This window comes from Physcomitrium patens, chromosome 13, assembly GCF_059467195.1.
Source record: "Physcomitrium patens ecotype Gransden chromosome 13, ASM5946719v1, whole genome shotgun sequence".
NCBI classification, from domain to species: Eukaryota; Viridiplantae; Streptophyta; class Bryopsida; order Funariales; family Funariaceae; genus Physcomitrium; species Physcomitrium patens.
In genome coordinates, this window is record NC_143422.1 from 15,302,651 (window position 1) to 15,308,650 (window position 6,000).

Sequence of the window (6,000 nt, forward strand, 5' to 3'; positions counted from 1 at the left end):
GAATTTGGTTTAGGATTGGTTAATATTTGATTTAGGATTAAGATTTGGTTAGGATTTGATTCAAGGTTAGGATTTGATTAGGATTTAATTTATGATTAGGATTTGATTTAGGATTTGATTTAGGATTAGGATTTGATTTAGGATTTAGGATTTGATTTAGGATTTAAGGTTTAATTAAGATTTGATTTAGGATTTAGGATTTGGTTTAGGATTTAAGGTTTGATTAGGATTTGATCAGGATTTATTTAGGATTTAGGATTTTATTTTTGTTTATTTAGGATTTAAGATTTAGTTAGTTTTTGGCCTAAAGTTTGAATGAAGTTCAATAAGATTTTAACTAGGATTTAATTAAGCTTGAATTGAGATGTATTTGAGATATATTTGTAATCATTCTAATATTTCTTTAAGATTTCTTATTGTTTCTTTGGAATTTCTTTGAGGTTTCTCTAAATTTGATTAAAGCTTATTTAGCATTATTAGTGTTCTATTAGAATTAGAATTTTATTGTTGCAATTTCTATTCTACCTTCTACAGCCAGATGCCTGAAGCATTCTCAAGCAAGACTTCACATATTACGACAACGCCAACTGATTGATATCCATTGTAACTAGGGCTTTATTTTCCTCTCCCACCATAAAACAAATTAGAATTCGCTCCTATTCAATAGCTGGAATGCTCTCTTGTGCTACTACATGACTTGACTTTCTAATTTCGTATATTATATCTACTGCGTTGACATTCTGTACTACTAAATTTCGTTCTCTCTGCAATGGTACTGATATAGGACTTTCCTCGACTGGCGGTATTTGACGCAATGTGTACATAATCTCAGCAGACATATAGTTGGAACAAAATAAATATGTAAACTTTCCCAATTTCTACTTAGCTCCTATCTTCGCATGAATATGAGTAGCTACGTAAGCTGTCCAATTGAACACCATCCCTTCTAGTGCTCTAACTGCTACATATAATAATCGTTTGGACATATACATAGGATGTTGGTATAATCCTAATCGCCTCACCATAAAGCGAAACCATTCCGCAAGTTTTGATGAAAGTGCTTCAGCAATCCGCCAACCTTGGCTCTTCACAAAAGATAATATACATCCTTTGAAAAATCTTTTGAGGCTGAAATTACTTGACTCATCTATCCCTATCGCAATCTCTCCAATGGGCAAAAATAATACCTTTTTCAAGATTATTTCATCAATCTCGATAATTCTCTCTTGTACAACACTCGATCTATCTTTGGGATCATAATTCGTGATGTATTCTTCCACTAGTGCCACATTGATTGGTGATAAGCGATTTGACTAGTATAAAAATTAGAATAATTACACATTTTGAAAGTCTTTATTCTTCTCAGCGTCCAACAGATATCTAACTTTATTGGCTCCATATTTGTAACGATAATCATAGACGATGGTTTTGACGCTCCTTTAGCTCTCACATTTTGGCCATTATCTTCTTTGTTTGCAGCTTGCTTTGCACTTTCAATTGCCATGATGCTCCCTCTCAAGCTCTTAACTTCTTAAGTGGAACTGTTACTCTCGAATATGCAAGCAACAGAAGAAATAGCAATCTCAAAAAGCAACCAAAAATGACAACACAGAATGACTTCTAACTAGTGTCCCACTCCTATTCTCTTACTACCAATGATCATGACAACATGTTATCCATACTGTCCGTTTCTCACCTCCTTTCCATCTAACACATTAATAATTACTAACTATCCTTTTAGCCGCCTCTACATCCTAATGTACTTATATCATAATTAGGTCTATTCTAAGTCCATTCGAAGTCACCTCCCTCCAAAAAAATGAAAACTCGTCCTGGATTTTATGTATTATATATCCGTAATCGGTTCCCATTAATGTGGGTACTGAACCTATGGTCCATGAAATCCTCCAATTGAACAGATCCATTGGAAAATCTTTCAATCACTCGATGTGGCCCATGCCAGCGTATTTGAAGTTTGTCTAAAAAATGATTCAACTAGCTCTCGTACAACAATACCAAATCATTGGGCATAAAATTCTTTGGATGTAGTTTACTATCATAGTAACTCTTCCTCCATTTCTGAGTTGCTTCCATATTGAGCAGAGCCATAGCCCGTATTTCATCCAATTCCTCCAATTTTACCAACTGAGATTATAATGACTCTTTGTCACTGAGTCTTTCATCTAAGACAATCCATAAACTTTGAACCTCTAACTCAATGGATAAAATGTCTTCTTGCTCGTAAACAAGTTGGAATGAAGTAGAATTGGTAGTTACTTTATATGCAATGTAATACACCCACAAAGCCGCAAAGAGTTTAGTCTCCCAATCGATACCCACCCACAAAATTATCTTAGTCAAGACCTTATACAAAATTCTATTAGTCTTTCTAGTTTGTCCATTAGCATGAAGATGATATGGAGTGGTTTTTTGATGCTTGATCTCATACGTGTTTATTAAGGCTGCTATGGTAGCATTTATGAAATGGGTGCCTCGATTGCTAATTAATTCTTTCAAACATCCAAATCGAGTTATAATATTCTTGTATAAAAAAGTGGCCACCGTACTGATATTATTGTTGTGGGTAGCAATAGCCTTTGTCCATTTTGTTACATAGTCCATGGCGACTAAAATATACCACTTTTGGCTAGGTTTTGACACTAAGGTGATGGGACCAACAAAATCAATATCTCATTTTTTAAATGGTGCTTATGCCAAGATTGGTACTAACGGCATGGCTGAAGTGCTCGTGGATCAATCAATTCATTGACAAGGATCACAACAATGAAAAAATTGGTGCGCATCAGAAAACATTGTGGACTACCAATATCTGGCCATTAAAGCCTTGTGAGCAATACTGTCTTCCACAAAATGACCACCACAACTATTCAAATGGCAACCTTTCAGTAACAACTATATTTCACTGGAAAAGATACAGCATCGTAAAATACCATCTTTGTCTTGTTTATACAAAACATCGTGAATCATCATGTATGGAGCACTCTTCAGAATGAGGCGCTTCTTAAGCTTATCAGTAAAAGTATACAAAAATGTATGGAAGGTCAAAAATTAAATGATTTCACTATACTTGGAAGAAATCACATCCACTACAAATAATTTGGTATCCAAAAGAGCATCAAGGATAGGCTCGTTGCCAAAAATATTAGACAAATGGGATAAATGATCAACATTCACATGTTTTTTCCCCAGTTGTACGACAATTATAAAATTGAACTCTTGTAGGAATAATAGCCATTGGATAATACGTCCACTCAATTGAGGCTTATTAATCATATATTTGAGGGCATCATGATCTACTTAAAAGACAAATGAATACCCAAGCAAATAATATCAAAATTTCTAAACCAAATAGATCATACCCAAGGCTTTCTATTCAATAGTAGTATAATTACATTCGGCTGCCACTAATTGTCGAGTGGCATAATAGATAAGATGATCTAGACCCTTGACATCTTTCTGACTTAGCACCAATCCAATAGCCACATTGGATGCATCAACGTTATAGTATTACATGCTTTCCTGCTCGAGAACGCGCCGGGCGTCTAGTTGTAGAAGGTAGTATGGAGATTCGTCAATAGTCAAGCAGTCTATCAGTTTTTGACTGTTGGAAAATAAACGACTGTAAGAATATACCGTAAATCTATATGGATGCCCTTCGTCTGCTCGCCAAAGTCCTTTTTGTCCCGGTCGGTAGGTCTCTAGACGTTATAGAGAAACCCGAACAACCCAAATTGCTAATCTTCGACACCGCTTTATACTTACGATCTTGTATCCACTGACTGTCTTCTTAGATTAACCCAATAAATTTCATTCACTCCGCATACTCAATCCTATAGACACCCTTTTAATTCTTCATCACAGACGTAACTCGATTTCACAAAACAGTCAAGAGTAATCAAACCCACTTCATAAAAAATCCCGATTCACCATTACAACACTGACTTCAACAACGATTGCCTCAGTCTTCCCAAAACCCTATGAAGAAAAAAAACCCAATTCTCTGTCTTCTTTTCCCGCTCAAAGCATGAAGCTAGCTCTCTCGATCCAAAAAACCCCATAAAAAAAAACCTCCAAAAACTTATATCCTCCCCTAACCTTATCCTGTGAATTTCTTCAATCTTCCGTCTTGGATCCGAAATTGGCTCCCACCGTCAGAGCTTGGATCCGAAATTGGCTCTCACCATCAAGGCTTAGATCTAAAATTGGTTCTCACCGTCAGAGCTTTCTCCTCCGTTTTTACCTTTAAGAAATCCTTTTATCGAAAGGACGTTCCTGGAACAACACAAAGAACGGAACAGCCTGAAACGGAATTGGAGCCCATAATCGGGACCACATTGAGTTGCACGACCAATTCAGGTCTCATATTGGGAAAGAGTCCAATAGTAAGACCCGGATGTTCCTGTAATTGGATTAAATTGGTCCTTCACGTCAAATTGGCTGAGGCCCGTAGTAAGACCTGGATTCTCTTCTAATTAGACTGTATTGGATTACCCGACCAATTCAGGTTTCATATTGGGTAAGAGGACCCGGATTGGATTCTTGAAATTGGATCCAATTGGCTCTTCGAACCAGGCTTATCCGTCATGTGAATTGGTCCTTTCTCTTCCTGTTGACTCCCGTTATTAGAATTGAACGGAGCATTTTAGTATGCCCCGGCTGATTGTAATGGGGTGACTGACCCTGGCCTCCTAGTATTTGCACTGGAATTGGTCGTTGCTCCCAATATTCGAGGTAACTGAATATTAATAAAAGTCTTCTTTCTTTATATTTTCACGGTATACTCGGTTACAACACGACATCCACCCCCTCTGAACCGATGCATCCTCTGGTATGCACCAATTTACCCAATTGCTGTTTGATTTAGTAAATATCCTCTACGTCTTTGTCCAGTTCATCTTCGTCACCTTCATTATCCATATCACTTTCATCTTCTTGCTGCAGAATCTCTCTACCTTCATTAAGGTCTTCCATATTCATCTCCGCGTGTCTTCGTTTAAATATTTTTACTCACTTCCCTGCAATTGGTATTTTCAATTTTGTACCATCTAACTCCCGTAACGAGTAAGTCGCATTATCATAAACAGTTGTTACTACATATGGTCCAAACCAACGTTTTGAAAATTTCCGCAAAGTACTATGTTGATTATCTAGACTATTGTCATAAACAAGTACCCAGTCACCTTCTTCAATTACTTTAGGTCTCAATCGATGTTGCTTATCGAATCGCACCTTGTTTTGTAACCTTGCTCTTTTTAACCTTTCCAATGCTATTTGCACATCTTCCGATCTTTGCTCCAATTGTCGAATCCTAATAGCCAGAAGTTCTTCTCTTGTCAATCCATCTTCCCATGGTAGCATACTCCAAGTAAGTACCTTTTCTTCAATCGGCATAATTGGTTTTTGACCTGTCATAAGTTCTACTAGCATATATCCTGTCACCGAACTATGTGTTGTCCGATCAGCCCATAATGCAAATGACAAAAGCCGTGGCCACTCTTTAACTTTCTCATTACAAGCTTTAACTAATGCTTTCACAATCGGTGGGTGACCGCATTCGCTTTTTGCATTCCCTTCCAGATTATAAGCAGTAGTCAGTGATAGTTTAACCCCACATCTTTCAAAGAACTTACAAGCTTCTTGTGCATTTAATTCTCCACGATCTGCAGTGATTTTTCCTACGCATCCGTAGCAGCAAATGACATCTTCAAGCAAAAACCTACAAATCCCCTCTGTAGATTTTATCCTCAATGCTCTTCCTTCTACTTGATTTGATAAATCTTCACCAGCTAAAACCAAATATCTCATCTGCCATAACCCAACCGGCATAATAACCAAATCAACAACCCATTTAAAATGAATAGCCAGAGGATACGTAGGATGAAGACCATCTCGATGTCGGATATTAGAATACGATTGACAGATTTCACATGACTCTACAAATGAGAGCACATCTCGATACATATTTTTCCACCAATATCG